Here is a 27,690-nt window from a genome sequence, read left to right as displayed (position 1 = left end):
GATGGCAGAGCTGGTATTCTGTAGCTTCTCCTTTCAACAGGACATTCTTATAACATTTAAAACATCTGATCTTCAAGTCTACGCACTCCATCCTGGGAAGTGTCAGGCCTGAAAGTTCACTTCTGCGGTTGTGATAGAGGAATTACTTAAAGCATGAGTAACTTTGGAGTTTTAAATCAGAACAGTGAACACTTAAGAAATTAATTCGAAATATACACATACCTACACATACGTGCCATGGGTGTAGTTTAAAAATCTTGAAGGAATACAACGAGCTGCTAAAATTTTATGCCCTGATCAACGTACCATTCTTCACCTGAAAAATCAACATTTTCTAACTTAAAAAGATTTATTCTGAAAAACATACACTCTTTCAGCATCAAAGAAATCAGCAAGCCACTCTTAAAGACTTTATTTCTTCACCCTCTTTTCCTCCTCACGAGGCCCAAATAAACTTAAAAGCATACCCACGAACCACCACATCATTTATTTTGTTTTTACTCAAAGAAGATCGAAAAAAGAAATAAACCTATTTTCTAAATTGGAAAACAGGGAGAAAGTAAAGGTTTGGTAAAGACTAAAATGGCTTTAGATAAAAGTATTCATTTTAAACACCCACTGAAAATCTCTGAGGAGTTTCAGTTATTAGATGACACTTCACTTATCAAGAACAGGTCACTTTGAAATGAGTCAAGTGATACCACCAGGGACTTTTTCTGGAATGGTAAATGCCATTTTTAGAAAGCAAAGAGGTTACACTTAGGGCTTCCCCACAAGATCTATTCTAAGTAACTTAAAGAAAAAAGAACTGTGCCATGAATTGCACTTACACTGGAATCTATTCAAATACAGAAGAGACAGGAACATAGAGTGCAAATGTTGAACAGGACAGTGCCTACAGATCTTGAATCCTCTTTTGGAATCCAATTATCATAGTCACTTGAGGGATGATGAATTATTATTTACCCAGTAAAGATGGAGATGGACACATCTGAGTGACTCAATAGAGACAGATATGAAAACCATCTGTGACTACAGAAAAAAAGGTAAAACGTCTGATGAATTAACTAGTGAAGATGAAATCCCAGAGTGTGGGCTTGCTACCACCTGTCATTTATACAAGTTGAATTTATGAACAGAATAAATAAGTATGGAGAAGAGAGGTAAGGGTTTCTAACAATTTAAGGCACTAAAGTATCAATTTTTTAAGAACCGCAAAATAGTTTCTAAATTTCCTCTTAAAGCATTTCTGTCTAATGTTAAACATATTCTCCATCATAAATGCCATTTGTTCTCTAACACTTCGGTTGAGTCATTTCATTGAATATTGAAACTTTTTTTTTTTTTAGATTTAAAAGCATTTAATGACATCGCATATATTTAACAGATGGGGCAAAAGTTGAGAGAGGTACAGGTCATATGACTGAGCACCGGGCCTGAGTGACCAACCTCCCTGTCAGGCCCAGCCTCTGGAGTTCATTCCTGTCAATGCCATCTTGATTGTGCAGTAAGATGAAAATTTGTCATTATAATCGTTACAGTGACAGAGAAATGCACACTATGTATCAAAGAGCAAGGTAATGAAGCAAATTATAACACAGTGTGGTAACACACAAGCAAATAACCATTACAGTAACATGACTTTGTCCAGTAAAAGTCTTGGTTCCACTTGTACACTTACCACTGATTTAAAGGGTTTCTTGTACATCTAGTTTTATTATACTTTGTACTAGAATTATCTCCAAAAAAACCCTGAAATTACAGATTATTTAAAACAGTATCAGTTTTCTATTCCTTCTTGTATCCCGACATTCTTAACTGCTGTCCAGGTTGATGCAGAAAAGCTGCATGTCGTGTGTTAGTAAGTGATGCCAGGTACAAGTGGCTTGGTCTGTAGAGTTAACAGTGGGGCTGCACTGTGGCTGCAGCGAGATCATCACACACAATCTGTTTAATCCAGGTTAGACCCATCATGGGCGCTTCTAATAGTCAAACCACTGGGAGTAAATGGGAGAGAATGGTGTCGGGACATTGGTATGTTTCATCTGTGATGAGCACGGGACATACTGTTTAAGCACCGCAGCCTTGCATACCAACAGCACTAGAGGCGGGTTATTTCCAACACAGCCTCACAAAATTGAGGAACAGTTTAAATACTGAGATCTAATCTATGTAATTTCATTAAAAAAAAAAATCTGGTCTTCCCTCTGCACCTCAAACTTTTGTTAACTTTCCTAGTGAAGTGAAAGTCGTGCAGTCCTGTCTGACTCTGTGACCCCATGGACTATACAGCCCATGGATTTCTCCAGGCCAGAATACTGGAGTGGGTAGCCTTTCCCGTCTCCAGATCATCTTCCCAACTCAGGGATTGAACTCAGGTCTCCCACACTGCAGGCAGATTCTTTATCAGCTGAGGCACCAGGGAAGCCCAGAACAAAACTGAGCTAGTTTTTAAAAAGCAATATACATAAATAGTAGATAAATATATTCTCAGTCCCGTGAGCCAGGATTTTGTAGTTACACAATTTGAAAATCACTGATACAATTTTCAAAAGAATATAATCTGTAAGTTAACTCTGGAATAAAATGGTAAGTTAAGCATAGGTATCTGCCTCTCCCTCTCCTAACAAGAACTGAAGTGACCAAAGGATGTCAAACCAGGAGATAACACGGCGCGTTATAAGGAACCCATCACATTATAAAAGGAGCCCATCCCTTTCTAAAGGCACTGTAGGAATTCCAGCTGGCTCCAGGTAACTGTGACCGGAAAAGGGAGAAACTTACAAGGAAATTTCACTGGCCATCTTGAGATTTCTACCAAATCAGAGGACTTATTTATGGAAATCGTCATGAAACATGGCTTACATCAACTTTTGTGAAGAGCTGAGGTGTGTAGATGGGGGTAGTAGGTTTAGGAGAAACGAGACAACGTGACTTGCAACCCACTATGCACAGGGTGATCAACAGTATCAGGAAGCAGATCCAGTGGAAAGATTAAATGTAAAGCTACAGGTACAGATAAACTGGGAAAGTTCGGCTGCAAAGCAAGTAGGGGACACAATATTAATATGAGAAAAGGTAGTATTTATGACACAAAAAGGTTACCCTCATGGCTCAGTTAGTTAAGAATCCATCTGCAATGCAGGAGACATGGGTCCAATCCCTGGATTGGGAAGGTCTCCTGGAGAAGGAAATGGTGACCCCCTCCAGTATTCTTGACTGGGAAATCCCACGAACAGAGGAACCTGGTGGGCCACAGTAGCAAGAATCAGACATGACTTAGCAACTAAACTACCTCCATGAAATAAAAGTGCATCAATGTGGATGAAAATTGGTCTATTAAGACTGCAGTCTACAATGAAGATACAGGAGGCAGGAACTCTTATCATATTTAAAAAATGATAAGAAGCTTATTTTAAAAAGAATAGAAACAATAGAAGTCTTTAAAATTTAACAGGTCCTTAAAATACATGAAAAAACCAAGAGGCTTAGAAAGGATAGCAGAGATTTCAATCAGTGATCCTCAATCAGGGCCAAACCTAACTTGCCTGAGAACATCTGGAAACGGGGTACAGGGAGAGAAGGTGTTTGAGTTTTCACAGAGTCTGTTGACTAAGGACAAGAGTCAGGAATACTAGGTATTCTAAAACACAGGTCCCTGCCCCAGATGAATTGTACTCAGTCATCTATAAAAAATTAATAACTTTGAATTTGGGTTAATATATACAGAGCAAATGCTGATACTGACAAAATATTCTTTCAAAGAAATACTCATGATCATAAAAATGTGTCATGTGCTCAACAAGTGGTCTCCAAGTTGTGGTATGTATCATTCTGGGAAAAAGAAAAAAATATTTCTAAAGGGTAGGCGTGCCTGAATATTTGCAAAGGAATCAATTTTATGCCTTGATAATGACTTGCCTGAGGAAGTATCTGCAGAGAAGATTTTCCTTTCTGACTTCCGATCTAAAAAAGAAAGAGAACTATCCGTGGGGCACTGTCCCAACACAAACAATGTAGGGCGGCAAACCAAAGAACAGTGAACAAATTCTTCCTCAATAAGACACGACAAGCACTACCCCACTGCATTTCATTAAGATATGTGTTTCCAATGGAATTTTATTTTTTATGGTCAATAATTTTTTAATTAGAATGTACATATTTAGTTTTGGATCAAGTGTGTACTGATTTTTATAACTTTATTAAAAACTCAAAGCAGACATTTTGTTAATAGCTCTAAGAGTCTTGCAGCCATAGAAAATGTTTTTAATTAAATTTTTTATTTATATATGACTGAATAAAAGGACTTTCAAGAAGAAAGGTAAATGGCATGAAAAACAAAATACTCTTGGGAAAGCGAAATGAAAATACAAGTCTCAGGGAATAGGAAATAATGCAAAATATTCAATCGTGAGAACGTTTTAAATTTGTAAATAAATGATTTTAAGTATAAAATTGTCTATTCTGAAGGAAAGATCTTTGGGGAGCATATTAGATATGTTACGGTCAGAAGAGCAATGGCCCCTCAAATGGCTCACAATTAAACAATCTGGCAGTCAGAATCTCTTTACAAAGGAGAGGAATACGTGGATAATCAACATGTCCTGGGGGATCCCTTGGATCAAGGCATCCAATTCTAATTTCCACTACAGGAGTCCCAGAGAAGGAAATGACAAACTACTCCAGTATTCCTGCCTGAAGAATTTCATGGACAGAGGCGTCTGGCAGGCTAAGGTCCTTGGGATTGCAAAAGAGTCATACACAACTGAATGACTAACACAAGCATAAAATTACTCAGACATTTATCATTTATTGTTATTAACAGATGTTTAAATAACTGTGATTCAACAATTTTACTCAAAATGTCAATATTTGTTATACATGGGAAATGAATCCTCTGTAACTGTTTTTACTTGTGATGAAAAAGTTCAGATTTCAACTAAAAAATGTGTGAGGGAATACCATTTATCAAAATTCTTTTAATGAGAATGTAAGCAAAGAGTTTAAAGACCAGTAAAAAAGGCAAAGAAAATCCCAATAAATCCTTGAAAAGCTAATATTCTTCAGGTTAAAAAATTATATGATATCAATGGATTAAACCTAGAAAAATAAATTCTGCAGTCAAAAACTGTACACAAAATATTGGTTAAGAAAAGAATACCCACATATGGAATGGGGACAAAGCTGTAATCAGCAGCATATTAATAGTCATGATTATGTCCAAGAATGACAAGCAAAGGGGCATTAATTAGAATAGAAACTGCTAATCAGAAGAGAGAGAAAAGAAAAAAAAAATGAGGTACTGTTTGAAAAGACACACAAAACAGAGTCTTATTGCTAGTTTAATCAAGGAAAAAAAAAGACAACACAAATAGAGAAACTTGAGGATAAGAAAAAGGCAGTTATAGCTACTTTTAGGCAGAATAATATAAAGAGTTCAAGGTGCTAGACAGAATGGAGAACTTGGTAATAGCTTCCACTCTATAATTAACTACACAGCAAAAATAAATAAATAAATAAAATGTACCTTGAAAGTCCTAAAATTAGAAAGTCTACTCAAGAAATCCACTCCTCACTCCCATCCTGGAGATCTTTAGTAATTAAAATGAAGCCTTCTCTTAACTTTTAGAAAAAGTTTAATTGCAAATAGTGATAGTCCCCCTTGGTAACCATAAATTTGTTTTCTACATCTGTGAGTCTATTTCTAATTTGTAAATAAGTTCATTGTATAAGTGATAATTGTTCTGCTTAAATATCTATTCATATGACTATTTCAATTATGAATACATTTTTACTTCTTGTATGTGTGCTCTGTCATGTCTGACTCTGCAACCCCATGGACTATAGCCCTCCAGGCTCCTCTGTCCATGGGATTTCCCAGACAAGAATACCAATACCAGAGTTGGTAACGATTTCCTTCTCCAGGGGATTGTCCTGACCTAGGGATTGAACTCTCATCTTCTGTGTTGCAGACAGATTCTTTACCACCGAGCCACCAAGGGAGCCCTAGATAATATTATAATATACTCACTTTCATGTATATGAGAAAGATCATCATATAGATATAATATATATTAATAGCAGCACATTTACTCTCCTAACAGTGGAAGGCCACTTTAAAATGTTTTTAGATAATATGAATGTTCTTGCATTATCCCTATTAGTGTTAAGTTTTTATTATACTGAGGATAATCAAGCATGTTTTAGATTATCTTTATTTTCTTCCCCCTGGCTGTCCAGCTTTTGGTCATTTCACTGCTCATTAAAATTTCCACAAGAAAATCGTCAGGGAAACAAATGCAAATAAAACTCAAGGCAAGTATAATTTTATTCTTATTGACAGATATGGTAAGTTCTGCTACTGGAGGATTTCTGTACTAGAAAAACAATACCAATTTTCACTATAATTCCTTAAAATAGTGTTCCAAATCTAATTTATTTAAAACCCTGTAATTGTCTTGTTTGAATGGAAAAATGCTATACAACGTGTTGCAATTTAGCTGGGGATCATAGGAAATGTTGCTTTTCTTTCATGACCTGCAAGCTTCACAAAGTCTCAGAACTGACCCATTTCAGTGGACAATACATGCTGTATTATGGATAACACACACCTGAGCAAACCTCTAACCTCTGGGAAACGCCAGCCTGGTGTTTGCAGAAGCTCCAAAGCATGGTAGTCCTGACCAATGTATTTTATTTTCACTTCTGGCAAAGAGTAACTGAGGATCAATTTCCTAAGTTCCTTTTCCCTCCTCTCAGCAGCCAGTAAGGTTTATTGTTCCCTTTCCTTTTCCCATTTTGAAATCATCTATACACATTATTCCATAAGCTTCCCTGGCGGCTCAGATGGTAAAGAATCTGTATGCAATGTGTTCAATCCCTGGGTTCAATCCCTGGGTTGGGGAGATACCCTGGGGGAGGGCATGACAACCCTCTCCAGTATTCTTGCCTGAAGAATTCCATGGACAGAGGAGCCTGGGGGCCTACATTCTATGGGGTCACAAAGAGTCGGACAAGACTGAGCTAGGAGCACATACATACACGTTATTCTATAGTAGTGTAGGAAGTGGTAAGATTGGAGTCTAGAAACTTAACCAAAGAGCTGTCTTCCTGGTGTTCAGAACTGAGAATGAGTGTTGCTGCTGCTGCTGCTGCTGCTAAGTCGCTTCAGTTGTGTCCGACTCCGTGCGACCCCACAGACGGCAGCCCACCAGGCTCCCCCGTCCCCAGGATTCTCCAGGCAAGAACACTGGAGTGGGTTGCCATTGCCTTCTCCAATGCATGAAAGTGAAAAGTGAAAGTGAAGTCGCTCAGTCATGTCTGACTCTTAGCGACCCCATGGACTGCAGCCTATCAGGCTCCTCCGTCCCTGGGATTCTCCAGGCAAGAACACTGGAGTGGGTTGCCATCATTCTTCTTATGCTAAACTGAATTCAACAAAATTTTGTGGATTACCTCGGGAAACTAAGCCAAGGTGAGGAAATGCTTTTTTGAGTTTCAAGCAGATTCTTAAAATACAGATTTATATAAATGCGAGGGGCCTTTATCTGTTTCCTTAAAATAATTTTTGATCACCAAATTTATAACACAGCTTTTACATATTATTCTCAGTAGTTAATAAAAAACTCACTTAAGACGGTATAGTCATATAAATGACTTCAGGGATCCAGCACAAAGCTAGTTCCAACAGCCTATGAACAACTTCCATACTTTTTAACGATGACCTTACCCAAGAGGTAAGTTAGTATCCGCGGCCACTTGAGACACTTTCCAGCTCTATGATTTTATCATTCACTTCTGAAAGTGGCCCAGTCCCAGATAGATATTTTGTAATTAAAAAATTTTAATTTATAGGAACTCTCCCAAATGTTCTGGAATATCTGACATAACAGAAGAAAAAAACACTAAAGTCATTCCCTTATATTTATGTCATAAAGCAGCATTTTGCATATATATTACACAGACTAAAAAGATAGCTGTTTTATTTTCTCCACAGCAGATGTCATTATTTTAACAAAATATTAGTATAATGGAGAGGATACTGGGTAGGAATCCAGCCCTGGCTTCTAGCTCTCTTTCTACCAATACTTACATAGGAACACAGTCAAACTGCTTAAATTCTTGGGGTCTTGCTTTCCTCGTGATCTCTCAAGACCTTTACTCTCTAGAGTTATAAAATTCTTTTGAACTTTACCATATGAAATGTGAATTAGGTGAGCTGAAAATAAGGCAAGTAAGGCTTTAGCGTTATTTTACTACTGTAAAATTATGAAACTGGGGCATATGGTAGTTGAGCTTAATACTAAACAAAAGAGAGATATGAAATGTCAGCTTGTTTCTTTATTCTGGTTTTGACAATCCATTTATGCAGACACTCAGATGCTTATCAACAATATTCAAGAATAAAAACTACTTATTAGAAACAGTGCTCCCATTAGAAATCTGTAATGATAAACTGTTAAAAATCAGTTGATGGCTCTTTTAGCTATGTCAGAGATTACTAAAATCTTCTCCTCATCATTGATATAGTGATCTTTGTTTTAAATCACTTACTGGAGACATCCATATTGATACGACTTTTTTTAACCTCAAAATAATTGGCCAATAGTTTTAAACAGAGATAAATTAGTGACTACTATTACTGGAAACAAAGAAGACAAAAATGTTAACAGGCTAATTAAAACACATGCACACACTTGATTTTTTTTTTTCCAATTTACCTTTCCCAGGTGGCACTAGTGGTAAAGAGCCCGCTTGCCAATGCAAGAGACAGAAGAGACGCAGGTTCGATCCCTGGGTTGGAAAGATCCCCTGGGGAAGGAAATGGCAGAATACTGAAACCCACTCCAGTATTCTTGCATGGAGAATCCCATGGACAGAGGAGCCTGGCAGGCTACACAATCCATGGGGTCGCAAAGAGTCGGACGTGACTGAAGCGACTTAGCATGCAAAGGCCCTGGGACGTAATTAAAGAACTTGAGGGTACAGAGCTTAATAAAGTATTGGAAGGCAGATCTACTAAAAATAATATGCCGAGTTGGGTTATTTATTCATAAATCAAGATAACTAAAAAAGCTGGTCATAAAAAAGGAATGTTCGTTTTATCAGGAAAATTTCCATGTACGTAGAGACAGAGAACACAGTTCTGGTCAATGATGATGTATACTTGAAAAGACACATGTTATGTGTCAGTTTTAAAAAAAAATATGATGGAGGAATTTCAGAGAATTTCAAGTCTTTGGCGTCATTATCAGGACTTTATTACCCAACCCAAGTCAGGTGGTTGGCAGCATATCAAAGAGTAGCACCCACATCTCTGACACCCAAAGCAGTAAATAGGCTGTGTCATCACGCTCCACGGCCCCAGATAAAGCAGAAATCTGACTACTGTCAAATACACTGGGGACCTAAATTCTGTAGGAAAACAAGTGAACAAAGTAACTGGTGTTTTCAAAACAAGTATGAGAAACTAGGTATTTAATAAATAGATGACCATGAAACATTTGTACGCCTTATATCTGTTGCATCTGAGCTTAAAATATTTTATTTATTTTTATTTTAGTTTGATTTATTTGACTGCTCCAGTTTGTAGTTGGGGCAAGCAGGATCTTTAGTTGTATGATCTAGTTCTCTGACCAGGGATCAAACTCAAGTCCCCTGCATTAGAAGAAAGGAGTCTTAACTACTGGGCCATCAGGGAAGTCCCTTAAAATACTTTAAAACTAGCAAACTTTTTTTTAAAATAAATTTAATGATCATGAATGGTATTAGGAATTTAAACCCATCTTCTCTCTCCTGGGTGATCTGAGGAATTCCAGAGCTAAGACTTGGGTCTCCCTGTTGTCCTTAGAAAGCAGCATACTTCAAGCTCATTTCAAGTGAAAATGGTATAAATTCACAGAACAGAGGAAGCAAACCGGGGGCAGAGGTGAGAAAGGAGCAACCAACCCAAATTCTCCCAGGCTGGTCATTTTTAGAATATTTTGCATGGGAAAATATTCTGTGATAAGATTCAGATAAACTTTCATATAATAAAATATACTCTTTTTGGAAGATCTAGCAGATATTTGTTCAAAATGCATATTTTTAATTGAAATCCATTCTAATTGTGAATGACATGTAAACAAGAAGGAAAATGTTTGTAATTTAAAATATATCCCCCTCCTCTAATGAGGCCCTGGACTGAAATTGTGGATAAATGACATGTGGGAGAACACATACTCAGAAGGGCGGTGGGTGAGACGCCTGCTTTCTTCATGTGGCAAAAATATCCTACCAGTTGAAGAGATGCCTGGATGATGATCCAAAAATATAAGTGGATATTCTCTTATGTCTGACTGAGAAATCTGAGTAAGAATAACTGAAAGTCACTTAGTCATGTCTGACTCTTTGTGACTCCATGGACTACAGCCCACCAGGCTCCTCTGTCCGGGGGATTTCCCAGGCAATACTACTAGAGTGGGTTACCATTTCCTTCTCCATGTGATCTTTCTGACCCAGGGATAGAACCCGAGTCTTTTGCATTGCAGGCAGATTGTTTTACCATCTGAGCCACCAGGACGGCCCCTGAAGAGGAGACCCCCACCTATAAACCCTGTAAAATATATAACTGGTAGAAAGTCCCAGATTTAGAACCCCTTCCCATGTGAGAGATGGTCCATAAAGAAGGCTGAGCACCCAGGAATGGATGCTTTTGAACTGTGGTGTTAGAGAAGACTCTTGAGAGTCCCCTGGACTGCCAGGAGATAAAACCAGTCACCCTTGAAGGAAATCAACCCTCAATAGTCATTGGAAGGACCGATGCTGAAGCTGAAGCTCCAATACCTTGGCCACCTGACATGAAGAGCCGACTCATTGGAAAACACCCTGATTCTGGGAAAGACTGAAGGCAGAAGAAGAGGGCAGCAGAGGATGTGATGGTTGGATGGGATCACCAACTCAATGGTCATGAATCTCAGTAAACTCGGGAAGATACTGAAGGACAGGGAAGCCTTGTGTGCTGCAGTCCATGGGGTCACAAAGCGTCAGACACAACTAAGCAAATGAATAATAACAAACCATTCTCTAGCCCCTAAACCCAAAAGGGCACAAATTGTCCTCACACTCTAATCATAAGATTAAATATTTACAAGGTGGATGCTCAAGAGACAGGTTTACACTATTTCGTAGTATTCTATTCCACAAAGAAAATCTCTTCCTGCAGTGTTGACCCAGAGCAGAATGAAGAGTCAGTACTGTGTGAGCACTGAGCTTTCTCCCTTGTCTGCAGCCTACCTGCACTGCCCAGAAAAGACCGTTCCCACATCTAATTAACCAATAGCTGCTCTCAGGAAAGGATCTCATCCATCACTCCCTGGGAATTTAATACTTTATACTTCAGTGCATCATTTATTGTCTTGAAAGATGAAGACAAACCTCTAGAAATTCCTGACCCAGATATCCATTCATTCTCACAGAATGGTATTTCGCGTGTTTATTAAAAAAATAGTTGACTTTTAGAAACTATTTTCTGGTATGTATGGATATTTCAATTTGGCAACTTAAATAGAAAGTCAAGGGTAATTTTTAAAATAAATTATAAATAAGCTTTTTGAGAATCATAAAGTTCATTTATCAAATTGCTTCTTTTCTCATTAAAAAATAGCTTCTAAGTTTAAAATGTATAGGGAAATTGAGAGCCAACAGACCATACCCACGTAAAGCTTATCAACCAATGACTACAGGATCTCGTAGGACACTTAATTTACAAGTATAATGTTTGTAACTACATCCCCAGAGTGCTATACCTATAGTATGGCAGTTACAATCATTTTCTTGTTGCTGTTTCTTTCTAGTTTTTAAAATTCTGAAAATAAAAACAGAAATATAAAAACTAAATTTTGATTTCCCCTTATGCTGCTGCTGCTGCTAAGTCGCTTCAGTCGTGTCCGACTCTGTGCGACCCCATAGATGGCAGCCCATGAGGCTCCCCCGTCCCTGGGATTCTCCAGGCAAGAACACTGGAGTGGGTTGCCATTTCCTTCAATGCATGAAAGAGAAAAGTGAAAGTGAAGTCGCTCAGTCATGTCCGACTCTCCACGACCCCATGGACTGCAGCCGACCAGGCTCCTCGGTCCATGGGATTCCCCTTATGACTGACTAGCAAACATTCAAAAATTCCAGGGCTCTCTCACTGGCATTTACAGTAATGTAAGACTCAGTAGAAAAGAAGTATCAATCAGTTTTGGCAGATAAGATATCGTCAAAGGAATCAGAGTGTGAAGGTATGAGCACTCCATTCTAACTTCCCCAAACCCATGAAGGAATGGGAGAGCAAAAAGCTAAGGACAGCGAAGAAAATCATTTTTTACCTCCTCCTTCTATGCTACTCTCCTTTTCCTCTGTAGTGGGTTAAATAGCATCTGCAAAATTCATGTTTACCTGCAACCTCAGAATGTGACCTTATTTGGAAATTAGGTCTTTGCAGATAAAATTAGTTAATATGAGGTCATACTGGATTAGGGTGGGCCTAAATTCAACGATTGATGCCCTTATATAAGAACCATAAATAATAAGATGAGGAAACGATATGCAGAGATATAGAGGAAAGACTGCCAGATGAAGATGACAGGGATCGGGTACCAGCCAAAGGATGCCTGGGCCGTTAGAAGCTGGGAGAGACACAGAAGCACCTGTCATTGGTGCCTACAGATGAAGTATGGCTCGCCCACATTTTGATTTAGGACTTCTAGCCTCCAAAATTATGAGACAATTTCTGTTGTTTTCAGTCACTCAGTCTGCAATAACTTTTCTTAGTAGCCCTAGGAAATTAATTCACCCTCAAATGCCTAAAAACACAGCTAATGCAGAATTACTTCTTTCTTGGGCTAGTGCTTTGTTTTGATCTCTTCTTTGGTGATTTACATTAAAATATGAACTAAGACATCAGCCCAGCAGCCTAATACCACTACTCAAAGACAGTATTATATTTTGGATCCAACCTTCAACAATGATTTAGCTTTGTCTCTGTTTAGTAAAGTTTAATACAGACTGAGACCTGGATCTAACTTTGGCCTCTAATATGAGAAACAGAAAATTTAAAACAAACAAAAAATTTGTTTTAAAATGAATAATTTTAAAAGGAACAATATTTTAAAAGGTCAATATTTATTGAAGTGTTATAAGCACTAAAGTGTTACAAGAACTACTTACTGTTTTATTTTCTTTCCATCCTGCATATTTATTATTAGTGAGCTTTTTGCATCTTATATTAACAAATCACTGATGTCCAACACAGAGTTTTTACTAAATACATATGTATTTACTAAATATACATTTAGTAAACTAAGCTAAATACTCTAGCAGGGTTCTGTTACAATTAAAAAGCCAGAAGAGTAATGTCCCATTCTCTAAGATTTCAGCAAATATTTATTTGCTCCCAAAACATTTTAGTGTCTTACTTTAGTAATTTGTATAAAACCACTGCGAACATTTATTTCACTCTGCTCAAGCTCTTTCCTTAAGAAAGACTTAATTACTATAAAATAACTTTAATGGCTTATGTAGATCATTTTACTCAACTCTCCTAAGACTTATGAATCAATATGCCCTTCCCCTGCCCCAACCCCCCAAAAAACCTCAGTGACATTATCTCAGAAAGTCTGTCTCTAAAATCTGTCAAAGGACTTCCAAAGACTAAAACCTAGTTAATTCAGAGAGTAAGCATCAAAAGAATACACACATCCAGGCAGGTAATATTGAGCAATGAGAGGAGGAGAAGGATATTCAAAAAGCTACATCAACAAACAAAAATACAAATTATATTAATCTTATTTACATGCAAAATAACATGAAGTGGTTACAAGGTAATAAGATTATAAGATAACAACTAATAAATACCATATAGACTTACAGTTCTCTCAGAAAACCTATCTCAAAGCACACATTTCCCCTAAAATCATCTTTCAGTAGCATAAAAAGCCTCAGTGTTTTCACTCTGCAATTTTTCAATTTTAAAAATTCTAAATTAATACACTGTAGAACTACATATCACTGCCATATTCAGCATAAGTCTGTTCATATTTTAGTAGTTTTAATTCGTTTTTGAAATGAATTGTGAAATTTTCTCCAGAAAGTTTTAAATCTGGAAAGTTACATAATTTCAGGATGTCTTTGAATCATAATGAATACTCCACATTTTGGAGAAACTCACATTTCACGAGTACAGTATTCCTACCTTCTTTCCTCTCAACTGTGAGGGAAACATCTCTATATCTAAAGGTTAATGATTCACTGACAATTATATATGTTTATAAAAGTGCGGCAATTTCTTGGTCTATTTAAGAACATTTATCCCTTAACATTTTATTAATCATAGTAAGAGCCTCTATTACACTTAATGAGTAACACTTTTTTTCAGGGAAAGACATTATAGCAAAGTACTTATACAAGTAAGAGATACTTAGACTAAAGTACTCCACCAATTACACTATTCTCCTAAAATAAAGCAATACATTGACTACAGAGGCAATGACTTTTCAATATTACTGAGTAAAAGTCAGGCCGTAATAGTGGGCCTTCTCATTAGTCTTTACAAAGGTTTCATACAATAATTCTCTTTTTGTGGCATCTTATTTCAAGGTGGTCTCACAGAATCAGACAGTGAATGTTTTTCACGTTGCAAAATGATAAACTAGTTATTTAAATTCACAAGACTATGGCTTTGAGTGGAGAGCAAGAAAATTCTTAAAAATTTCATTTCACTACTTGCTTCAACTATTAACAAAACATCCAGCAAATTTTAAGTGGCCCTTTTCCAATACGACAAAAATAATTTCAACTGTATGCTTGTAACTTCTCAATAACTTGCACTAAAAGACAGATGTGAAGGTTGGTTAGTCAGTCATCAAGATTCCAAGATCAGAAAAAGGTGTTCTGAGTACAAGTGTTCTGGGAGAGGAGGGCTGCAGGAAAATAAAACAAGGAAACAAACAAAACCCTGAACTGAAGACCTGGGTCTCTGACCTTGAGTTTACCATCCAAAATAAAAAAGCAGTAGAATAAACAATTTAAACAATTATATCTGATGAAAGTAACATAGTAAGAGCTCTGTGAAGGCTGTAATGGGTATGTAAGAGATGAAATACTCTGCAACCATTTGCTGGAATAAAGAGTAGACAAGGAACAAAGAAGAAGGTATGCTGGTGGAAATGACCCGTAGGACACCTTCACATCTCACAGTCAAAGGAACACCAGTCTGGAAATCAGCTGCAATTTTCAATTCTGGGTCTGTCATGATTGATTATCTGTGTAAATGCAAACAAGTCACTTAATCTTTTTGGATCTTGGTGTTCTCGTTTATTCAAACCGACAAGTATTCACTGAGCACGGCCAAGTGCCAGGCACTGTTCTCACTCAAGGATACCAATTTCAACAGAAGCTCCTGCCTTTGTGAAGCTTATATTGAGTAAAATTCAAGAGGAAGTCAAGAATTAAAAACAGCAACAAGAAAAATTCATGGTTGGTTTATTTCTTCCTACTACCTCCCTTTTACAATTTATCCACCAGAGGGATCTCCCAAATATACTGCACAGGTGTTCTATGCCAAATTCCCAACAGATCCCAAATGAACATCAAAATAAACCCTTTCCTCTAAGATTCAAGGTCCTCCATACCCTGGCTTCATCCAACTTCTCTAGCCTTATCTTCCAAATGTCTCTTTCATGAACTTCATGCTCCAAGTAGGTTATTATTTTCTCAAATATCCGTCCAACTTTTACAGCTCTGCCCACCTGCCTCCTTCAGCCTGCAATGTCTTCTCTCTGCCATTCCTTCCATCAGGCTCAAATATTTTCTCAATACAACACTATGATTTTCTGAGTAGGAGAGAAATAAGATCAAGGAGATCCCCAAGAAAGATGATTTGCTTTGTGGGGACTGAAGAGGAAAGTTAACAGTCAGGGAGGATAGTGAGAAGTACACTATCAAATACGATTGAGTGCAATCATATTTGCATGCATGCATGCTAAGTCTCTTCAGTTATGTCTGACTTTGTGCTACCCCATAGACGGCAGCCCACCAGGCTCCTCCGTCCCTGGGATTCTCCAGGCAAGAATACAGGAGTGGGTTGCCACTTCCTTCTCCAATGCATGCACGCATGTTAAGTTGCTTCAGTCGTGTCCGACTCCATGCGACCCTATGGACAGCAGCCCACCAGGCTCCTCTGTCCACAGGATTCTCTAGGCAAGAATACTGGAGTGGGTTGCCATTTCCTTCTCTAGGGGATCTTCCCAACCCAGGAATTGAACCTAGGTCTCCTGCATTGCAGGCAGATTCTTTACCAACTGAGCTATGAGGGAAATGTGACAGAGGTGGCTATAAACCCCTCAAGCTCTCCTCCCATCCTTCTCCTCCGTCTCCCTTCCTCCGGCCCCTAAGCAACCACTGATGTGTATTTGATACACGTCCTTCTCAGGCACAGAACTTCAGTGTTTTCCTGTGTATTTCAGCTTGCCACCTCAAATAGTTTGGCCAGGCAATGGCACCCCACTCCAGTACTCTTGCCTGGAAAATCCCAGGGACGGAGGAGCCTGGTAGGCTGCAGTCCATGGGGTCGCTAAGAGTCGGACATGACTGAGTGACTTCACTTTCACTTTTCACTTTCATGCATTGGAGGAGGAAATGGCAACCCACTCCAGTGTTCTTGCCTGGAGAACCCCAGGGACGGGGGAGCCTGGTGGGCTGCCGTCTGTGGGGTCGCACACAGTCTGACACGACTGAAGCGACTTAGCAGCAGCAGCAGCAAAGTTAAAGCAGGCTGATTTTCATGGCTGACATGTATTTTGACAATGTGCATCTGACTCTCAGATACTGTCTTTAATTGGGTTATGAGTGACCAAACTGTCAAAAAATACATGTAACAGAAGAATTCTCCTAAATGGAACAGCTTAATATATACAGAATTTTACTCTTGGTGAATTTAAGAACAGAGAAATAATTTGTCTCAAATTTAACTTTACTCAGTTTTAAGGTTCTCTGTACTAGGGTCACGGTGGTTTTATCAGACCTTAAAACTAGGTATCTCTGTTTCAGAGTGTTTCCATTTCCACACTACAGAGATTAATAAAATCTTCAAGTGGTCTCTTTCCATTGAGGCATCTCATTAAGAGTCTAAACTGGACCCCAGGCACTTACAGGTAGATATCTTCTTATTGTTAATTGAGATATTCTCAGAAATAGGGGCTGGAGATGCATTTTATAAAATACATACAAGTAGATGCTTTTTATAGGAAAAGATACTACCAACTTACTTTCTCCATAGATATACTGTAAAAATGTTTAATATTAACTCTATCCATGTTCTGCCTTTACCGAGGTGGAAAGATACTGTACATTTACAATTCTAATGCCTAGTCTTGAGAAACTGAGGCATACTGAAATAAATAAATATTATAAATCATCATTTAAATAAACCAGGTGTTTATATTGATATCTGAGCATGAAAGTAAATAATCTTTTTTCAGTTTATGAAAGACCTGGCACCTTGAGTCCCCATTTCTAACTGGAAGCATAAAAGTAAAGATTGAGTTTAGCATTCTGTATGAGAAGTAATATGCATGAAATTTAAATATACTTTTTATTATCACATACTTATAGGCCTTAGTAGTTTAAAAAAGTCTAAGAACTGTTTAAAATAAACAGTTATACATTAAAAACAACTATAAAGTTTTAGTTTCTCAATTTCTATATTTAATTGTTCTGCCCATTAAAGGTTCAGTTCTTTATCTTGAATGTAATGCCACTCAAATCTTAAAAAATACTAGAATTTATCCACATGAAAATCATTGCCTTATACAGGCCACCTCAGGCTTTAACCACCTTTTTCAGCGAGTGCAATCGTATCTCAATATAACGTTGATATTCCTCCTTTGAAAAGGGCTCATGGAATATATTTAGCTCTAGTAAATACTCTCTTTCTGAGATCTAATATTATGAAATAGCCAAACTTTGGTTTGTCAAGCCCATGAAGAAAGGTAAACAGTCAAACTAGCTAAGTTGGTATTTGGTCAAAATGAGACATGCCTGTATAACAAGAACTACTTTTGTCTGTGCCTTGCAAATAAACTCAATTTCAAGAATAGCTCCAAAAAAGTTTTGGTCACGGTACTATGATGAAACTTGAGAACAGTAATTATCTATTCATAATGAGCACAACCACCTTCATTTGCAGAATCTCCATCACCACCAAAGATAGGTGTAGCAAGCATCCATGCTCCACAGCACAAGCCCCGTTTCCCTGGAAGCCGGTGAGAAAGGATCCTCCTTTCCCAGATTAGCTCTGCAGGGGACGTCTTTTCTTCCTATTCCTTAGGCAAGTCAAATTAACAAAAAAGCCAGCATGAAGCCCCAACTTCCCTCACCAGTGACACCCTCACAGAAATCCAAATATTCACATAGAAGCAGGACAAATATATGAAAATAAGCTAACTCATGAGCACACAATGCAAATATTTATTGTATATTTTACTGTACATGATGTGTTTTATTACCATTTGTCTGATTTTCTTTTTTTTAAAGAATGTTGAATCAACTGAAGAAATTCTACAGGACTTTTGCAACAATCCACACCACTTGAAGCCCCTGATCTGGTTTATTTCCCTCTTTTCCCAACTTTTCCAAGGTCATACCACCAGATAATGGTTTCAATGCTCATTTATCTGACTTCCTAAGCAGAAGTTCTTAGCAGATCAAAACTTAAAAAACAAAGAAAGAAAAGAAAAGGAAAAAAACCCACCAGAGTATCCTTGGGCACAAATAAATCAACACAAACATAATTTATCATTTTGCCAGGTTCAATAATTACCATTTTGATGTGTTAATAGCCTTTAAGAGTAAAGGCATTAGTCATCAATTAAATAAACCATTAAATGGGGAGTAGAATTGTCAATAAAGTCATTATCTACTAATTTTCTAATCAATGATGCTAATCATTGCTGGATATTAACCAAGGTGTGAACATTACCTATATCACAGATGATCATCTATGATCATGGTTCACTAAAAAAAAAAAAAAAAAAACTAAGGAAGATTAAAAATAGTACAACACTAAACACATACTCTTTCAATAAGTACTTGCTGATAAATTACAAGATTTGCCTTGAACATATATGGAAATAGTAACATTCAATGGTGACCATATTTAGGAACCATTGTACAGTGGCAAATTCTATTCTATAACAGTAAAAGAAGCTACATATAAAGCAAAGTTAGGACCAAAGTCATAACAAAATCTAATTTGACATTTAAAGTGAAGGCAGAATTCAGTAATAAAGGATGATATAAAATTTGAGATTATTCTTCAGTAGCCGTTATTCTTCAGTAGCTGAATACCCTTATGCAAATCACTTAATCTCTTTAAACCTCAATTTTCTCATCTATAAAATAGGGAGTAAGAATATTTATTGGGGCTTTCCTGGTGGCTCAGTGATAAAGAATCTGCCTGCCAATGCAGGAGATGTGGGTTCAAATCCTGGGTCAGGAAAAGCCCCTGGAGAAGGAAATGGCATCCTACTCCAGTATTCTTGCCTGGAAAACCCCATGGACAGAGGAGCCTGGTGGACTACAGTCTACGGGGTCTCAAGAGTCAGACATGACTGAGGGACTGAGCGTGCAAGAATATTAATACTTCATAAGCCATCTTCTATATTTCAGGTGTTCTGAGGTGTTATAACAATTTGTCTTAATGCCAGAGTGGACTGGAAGGATTCTGGGTTCCACTTCCTTCTAAATCATCCTCAAGGGACAGCAGGAGCTCCTAGTAGGCGCATGCACCACGTCTAACTGTCGTTGTCGTTCAGTTGCTATGTTGTGTCCGACTCTTTGTGACCCCAGGGACCGCAGCACATCAGGCTTCCCTGTCCTCCAGTCTCCTGAAGTTTGCTCAAGTTCTTGTCCACTGAGTCGGTGATGCTATCTAACCATTTCATCCTCTGCCGCCCTCTTCTCCTTTCGCCTTTAATCTTTCCCAGCATCAGTGGCTAGCAATGTACATAACTCCTCTAGGCCTCAAGTTTCCCCTCTTTGAAATGGAGCTTGTAAGAGCGTTTAACTCTCATTCTGAAGGTGAGGTAAAAAGAACATCCACAAAAAAGGTTTAGCACAGAGACGAGGACAAAGGACACAAGAAATCAAATATTAGACTTGCTTCTCCACTTATAAAATACGTAGTCCAGATTAGGTAATCTTGAAGATTCTCTTCAGTTCCCAAAATTTCTAATTCTGTTCAATTTCACAGGAGGAGTTAGTAAAAAAAAAATTTTTTTTAATTTTATGAGGGTTTTTTGTTGTTGTTGTTCTTAAGGTCAATTAAGATGGGGTGAAAGAGTAGAAATATGGAGTTGCTTTTTGGTCCTTCTGGCATGCCTGACCTGTTAACTTTTTGGTAACAAAAACATTAAAGTGTGTACTAGCTATTGCTCCAAATATATATTCCAAAGGATATATCTTCCTTGCTTTACCCATCCAAAAGAGAGTGCCACTAGATATGTTTACCAGTTTAAAAAATCAGAATCACAAATATTTTATCAGTGAGTTTAAGTTCCACATGTATCCATGCATGAAATGTTAGCAAAATTTTTTCCTTACTCTATTTCAGTGTACTGGCTTTCTTAAAAGTCCTTAACTATGGAAATTAATATTCTGCTTCACTCAAACACCTAATACCTAATTGGAATTTAGCTACCCCAAATTCTCATCTGACCAGAAATGCAAAGAAATGGAGGCATTAGACCAAAAAGGCTTCTGAAAGGCCAAAACTCATAAAGCTAATAAAATTAGCTCTGAGAATAGTCTTGGCTCAGAACCTTTCCATTGCTATTTTATGCAAAAATTATAACAACAGAATAACTTTGGCCATTTCTTGACAGAGTAAAAGTCAAAGTCACTCAGTTGTGTCCGACTCTTTGCGACCCCATTGACTATACAGTCCATGGGATTCTCCAGGCCAGAATACTGGAGTGGGTAGCTGTTCTCTTCTCCAGGGGATCTTCCAAATCCAGGGATCGAACCCAGGTCTCCTGCACTGCAGGCAAATTCTTTACCAGCTGAGCCACAAGAAGCAAAAGCTGACCACATGACAAGGGAAGAAAATGAAAAACCTATCTAAAAACTTATACTTGAACGACACAGGTCATTAAAAATTCTCAGCAGAGTAATATCTAGACTAGGTCTGCAATCACAGAGCTCACACAGTCCTACGTTCAGATCTCTGTTTCACCATTTTTGACCTGTGTAATGCTGAATTTATTTAACTTTTCTATGTAAGAATCTGCCCATCAGTACAAGGCAGAAATCCCTTCTAAGAGGGATTTTGTGAGAATGAAATGATATGTATAAAGCATCTTGCATAGATTAAGGACTCAAAAATGATAGCTAAAAGTAATAGCAAACACTGTCCAAGTGGGGCTTTAGACTATGGATACTTAACCCTCACCAACTTCAGACAAAACCATTACGCTTACAGAGAACAAGATAATTGATGTGCATAATGATGACCTTCCATTACCAAGAAGTGAAGTTGTATTTAAAATACTTGTTCAATAAGCATTCAACATTTATTGGATGACTACTATTTTCTCAGCTTCCAGCTGCAGGTGGGTATCGATGAGTGAGACACAGTTGTGACCTGAAAGAACACGTCCCCCTAGTGGAGGAGAGAGAGCTGTAAACAATTACAGCATAATGTTTATGTAGTAACAGAAACCTGTCCCGGGTGCGTGGAAATCTACAGGCAACAGCCAGCTCTACCTGGGGCAAAGAGCAGAGGCTTCAGAGAAGACATGCCCAGCAAGTAGGATCTGGAAAGATCCATGAGAAGGCAGGAAGAGGTGTAAGTGGCGCTGACCAAGTGAAACTGCTGAAGCATGGATGGAAAGGTACAAGTGGAAAAGGCAGAGGGAGGGATGACGAGAAAGGCCTGATTAAACATACTAAAGAAATTTGGATCCAACCCGAAGGGCATAACAAAGATTTTTAGGCAGGGATGTGCCAGGCTTGGATGTATGACTCAAACTGACAACTCTGATCATAGTGTGGAGGTTGGATTAAAAGAGAGAAGGCAGGGAAACCAGGTTAGAAGGCTGATGAAAAAGTCTACACATGAGAGGAAAAGAGCCTGAATTCAGGTCCTGACTGTGAGATCAGAGTAAAGAGAAGTGTGCGGTAGGGGGGTTCATTTTAAACATATTTCAATTCAGCATGTTCGTTTTCAAAATTTTTTAAAATCCTTAAAGACATAATACTTTGCGATCAAGAAAATGTGACTTGCCTGATGGTACTATTTTTGGTGATTTTTAGTGTTACATAATTCATAGCGTGATGGTAGGGTGATACCTCTAACCAAGTTTGAAATGGTATTCTAGGAATTTTGCTAATGGGCCCACCTTTTTCTTTTTTATGATAAGATTTATACTTAGTTCTGATTAACTTAATAAACAGCAAAAAGTAAAGCATGAACTCCAATCGGTATGTTTAAGGCCTTTGCCTAGGAAAACAATCTTGTATGCTGCACTTAATTGCTTTAACTGGCATTTCCAGAAATGTTAGATCTTGTACTGCATTTAATAAAACTCTTCCTATTAGTGAACAATACTTGTTCAAATATTGATGCTAGAATTCCATTTTAATGGAGTTGACATAAAAGACATCACAAGGAAAATCTTCGCCATATAGTGAACAAATCTAAACTATAAATCTTCCGGTTTGGTCTTGCCTTTTTTAAGGGAAGTAATGAGTCCAGAACAGCAGCAACAGAACTACTAAAACCTGAAGACGGATCAAGTCAACATACTTAGGCACTTGTTAAAACAAACACGATTCCCACTGCTAAAATTGAGGTTGGCAAGTCTCTCCTTTTAATAGCTGAGACACAGTTTTAAAGTAGCAGAATGGCAGCTTCTTTGCAAAGAGACTAATCATCACCATTAAAAGATCCTTAAAAGCAAATACAGAACGGTCAGTCAGCTCGATCACCTTAATTTTTAATGAAGGAATATCTCCATACCTATCAACAGATGAGATGAACGTATGAAGGAAAATCTACTATCAATAAAAAAGAAGTGAATTTTTAATATTCCCCTTCCCTTGGACTGCCCATGATGAGAGGAAACAATATTTGAAAAAACAAAGAAGCAACAGGAAAAGTGGGATGTGACGATGTGTCTGTGATAAACCAAGCAGGGGCGGCCATCATAAAAAAGCCAATGGCTTTTTCTCCCTCCATCAAGGAGGAGGGAGCCCACCTACTGATGGTGGGCCCAATAAGATGATAATGCATTTAACCGCTTTCTGACTTTGCATCTGACTTCGAGCTCACAAATCCAAATGGCCTTGTTTAACTACCCTGGCCTTTCAGCATTTCCCTGAACAAAGATAATTGAGATGGTACTACCCCCTACTACTACAAGAACTGAAAGACAAACTTAAGAACACTGCCAGGTGTCGACTTCACTAACGTACAATTTTTAAGCGGGAGGTAAAATGAAATAATGGTTAAATAATTAGAAAAGGTTAACAGTGATAAGTTTGTTATGTACAGAAGTTTTGCTTTATTTCACATAAAAAGCTTAAAAAGAGTTCCAGGCTCTATTTTACAGGTCTCAAGAAGCGGATTCCCTCTCTCCGCTCCGGAAAGTTTAAGATTATGGAAAAAAGGAGCTGTGCTGGAACGAACATGACAAAGTGTCATGGAAACATCCACACATTATTTTAATTTTTTAAAATTTCAGATCAAGATGTCTGAATAGAAAAAATGCAAACACTGCTCTATATCAGCTTTTGTTAGTCATTTTGGAATACTCTGTAATACATCCTGGCTTCTAAATGTACAAAATAAGACTTTTATGTGAAACTATTTAAGAGAGGGGAATAATAACATTTAACAGGGAAACTTTTTAAAATAGCATAGCATCTGGTTTCCCAAACTGAACTATTATTTAAATGTGATGAGCCCTCAAATATTTGTGTACACTTTTCAATTATTATTCTTCCCTTGGGAAATAAATTTCCCATCAGTAATATCCATGCATAAATGGTTTCTGTGATACCAAAGATGTCGCTGTTTCCATCCTTTTGTAGTAAAAAGTAAGAGTAGATAATTTAAAACTTACATATACAGGATTGGTAACTAAGCAGCTAGGTTTCTAACTAAATCAACATATAAACACTAATTTTCAAACAAGTGGTTTCTTCTAAATCTTAACATATGTATAATTTCAAGGTTTACTAAAAATATACATAACCTAATCATTTCAACACCTCAAAATGTTGATCTCTACGGGGGAAAACCAATTTTGACATGTCAAAAAACAAATACCACCTACCAAATACCTAAACTGAGATTTCATGTCGAAAGGCCTGAAACATAAATATTATAATAAATTTTCATTTTAGAGAAAACTACAACAAAAGTCATACAAATCTCATCTATTTTATATTATATATTACTACCGAAATCTGTAATGCCAAGCAAGTTGATAAAACTAAATTATCATGAGTATTTACTATAAAACACCTCTTTGAGAAAACAGAATCAAGTGTCATTTTGGCTTTAAAATATTCAGTATTTGAGGATATGGAATCATTTTATATATAATCACTTAAGATTGATAACAATGTCTACGTTTATATGCTTTGAAAGAAAGAAAGATAGTGAAGTCGCTCAGTCGTATCTGACTCTTTGCGACCCCGTGGACTGTAGCCCACCAGGCTCCTCTGCCCACAGATTCTCCAGGCAAGAATACTGGAGTGGGTTGCCATTCCCTTCTCCAGGGGATCTTCCTGATCAGGGATCGAACCCAGATCTCCCGCATTGCGGGCAGACGCTTTAACCTCTGAGCCACCAGGGAAGCCCATGGATTTGTCCAAACCAATGTGAGAGCAAAAAACTTGCTGATAACCCTAATCTAAGCCTTTGGGAACCCCTGGCTCATCTCTCCCATTCCTCTAACAGCCTTTATCCATCAAATCCTTTTGGGGAAGTTCCTCAACTTGTATTTATGATTGCTATTGGAATCAGCTAAGAACCAGGTCACTGGAAGACCTAACTCATTAAACACTCCAATAGTTGTGGCTTAGCTCTAACTGTAGAAGCTGTGGGCTAACCCAGAAGGGTACAGCTAACATTATGCTTAGAAAAAAAATCCTACTGCCCTTGATTTACTTACTTACGTTCTCACTTCGACATATCCCTCTGTCTCCTTCATGGTACCAAATGCACAATATCTAAATATTTTATTTCTCAAGTGTTTGGTGCGAAAGCACTCATATCTAGGATAAGATCAAATAACTCCACTTATACTTTAAACTACACAGGTACGTACTCATGTGTGTGCATACACATATTTGCCCAAAGAGTAAGAAATCCAGGGTAAAGCAGTAGTATACCTACTAGCGTAAAATGTAAACTTTTATAAAAAGAGGGAAAAGTTAGTAAAAACTACTGTTAGACAAAAATTTAAAAGAAATATACTGCTCTACATTTAGCATTTAGGTTTAGATTGTCAAAAAGGTGGTTTGTTAAAAATCTTTATCCATAATTGTTTAAAGTTTAGAAGATAAAATAAATTATAAAGGGGCTGATGCTCCAAAGCCCAATCTCTTAATTGCTGATCAGAACTGAAAATAGATCTTTTTTCCTCCACTAATTGAATGAGTCTGGTTAAACCTTTTGAAATACACTTTAGAAAATGCAAGAATACAGCTTAGAACAGGTTCTTTAATTTGGGTCATTTTCTGTTACTTGCAATAGTGACGGGTGCTTAGCAACACCGTTCTGGTGGCCCTTTTAAGGAAATGAATACCTGGAATACAGCATTTTAATCTATTTTATGGCATTAATTATCAAGATCACTGCATTTAGACAAGCCTCCTTTGCCACTTCCCTACATTATAAAAGAAAGGAATCCTGTGATAAATTGAATATGTTATTTCAGATGACAGAAGATCCTGTGCACATCCCTTAGCAAGTAAAAATACATAAGGACATAAAAACTAACAGTAAAGAGAAGTCACAGAAAGGGTGAGTTGAAATGTTTAGACAGGGCTCCTACACTGAAAATCAGTGTTCAGACATCTGCAAAGGTCCATATGAAGTTGAGTTCCTCTTTCTCGATCTTTGAGGAAAATTAAATTCTATTATGCCACACACTAGGCCACTGAAATGTGATGCGACACAACGGAAATGTAGCTAAGATTTTATTTGATAAAGATTTGCTGAGTCTTTTAAATACTGATTTTATAAAAAGAGGACTCTAACATGAGACATGTTCACAAAGAACATCATTTAAATCATGACCAAGTTATTCACATCCTATATATTTTAACGTGCTCAAAGGATTAACAATCGAGAAGACAAGAAAATCAGATAAAATCCAGACTTAGCAAGTATTTTTAAGAAACCAAACTGCCAGGTTACACTCTGTAAATACGCCCATTCACATCTTATTAACAATCACCAAAATAGGTTTAAGAATGTAGTAATTAAAAACACTTGGAATACGATTTTCTTCTTTTTTTTTTCCCAGATCTCGATTATCATTGTTAAAAGTACAACTCTTCTAACTTTTTCCTCATAATTACACAATTCATTTCAGATTTCTTATCCTAAAGAAGGAAGGTATTAATATTATATACCACCATCCTCTTCAATCGTTACAGCTAGTAAGACAGCAAGTGAATCTCTCTTTGTCTACAATGTATCCTAATTTCAGTCTTCAGTAGTCAATTTTTAAAAGCTTTTAACACTTAGCCTCCAAAGCTGAGAAAGGAACCTGTTTAATAACCTGTGATCATATTTTGTAAGTTTCATTCTAACGGTTAATCAGCTTCCTTTCAAATGAAACATACTTCACACGTGATTTCAAATTTATCATCAAACTGTGTAAACCCACAGCATATAATGGGATAACACCAACATTTCTCAAGTTTTTTTAACCTCTTAAAACTGACAGACTCTTACTTGGGGTTTGGGGGTTTTGAACAGTGCAGTTGCCTCTTAACGCCTGGGAACCCGCAGAAAGAAGAAAATGTGTGGCACTAAAATAGTCTCCTACCAGGAGGGAGGCTCAGTAAGTTAGCTGTATTTCTCAATTGCCTTCTCTGGATAATTTCAATCCGTTTCTTAAGGGCTACTTTAACAATTAGCACACAGAGGTCTCTGGATGGCTTTCTGAAACACTGAAAAACCAGAGAACAAAAGGTTTATTTTAAAAATGAAAACCTTGGCTTGTACAACTCCAGACGTGAATCTGCTTTCAATTACTGAAAGTATTTCCACTTCAGTGGAAGGGGATCAAATCTTCAACTACACCATCTTAAGGCACTGAATTTGATTATACTAGGCTTTCACAAGACAGAATGAGTTTGTGACACAGGCACACATTTCTGTACATATCCTTTAGGAGATATCCCAGAGGGGGCAAAGATACCAGCACAGGGCAAGGCTGGAAATCCGACTTATCATTCTGAAAGCTGCCACAGATCTTTGTTTTATTCTAGTAAAACACATACATAAATGGGGCAATGAATTTTACTTTAACAGATAGTGTGCAAGCTTTTCCGCCACCGCCCCCCCCCCACCCTACCCCGCCAAGAAATCATTCCCAACTAATTCTTCCATGGGAGTAACCTGCACTGAAGCACAACGGTAAAGTTGGA

The 27,690-nt window shown here is 37.5% G+C and overlaps 1 protein-coding gene and 1 long non-coding RNA gene across 9 annotated transcripts in view; both read right to left on the bottom strand.

Annotated features, from left to right (window-relative positions):
• The window catches only part of LOC139180213 (uncharacterized), a 56,867-nt gene extending 29,293 nt beyond the window's left edge, over nucleotides 1-27,574 (bottom strand). The window contains exon 1 of the long non-coding RNA XR_011564528.1: nucleotides 223-27,574. This is a non-coding gene — a long non-coding RNA (uncharacterized lncRNA). The remainder of the gene's footprint in view (nucleotides 1-222) is intronic.
• TENM3 (teneurin transmembrane protein 3) overlaps nucleotides 1-27,690 on the bottom strand; it is a 2,742,616-nt gene that overhangs the window by 307,494 nt on the left and 2,407,432 nt on the right. The gene's annotated exons all lie outside the window — the stretch shown is intronic.

Source organism: Bos indicus, chromosome 27 (genome assembly GCF_029378745.1).
Source record: "Bos indicus isolate NIAB-ARS_2022 breed Sahiwal x Tharparkar chromosome 27, NIAB-ARS_B.indTharparkar_mat_pri_1.0, whole genome shotgun sequence".
Taxonomy (NCBI): Eukaryota; Metazoa; Chordata; class Mammalia; order Artiodactyla; family Bovidae; genus Bos; species Bos indicus.
This window is presented reverse-complemented; position numbering and strand designations above follow the sequence as displayed.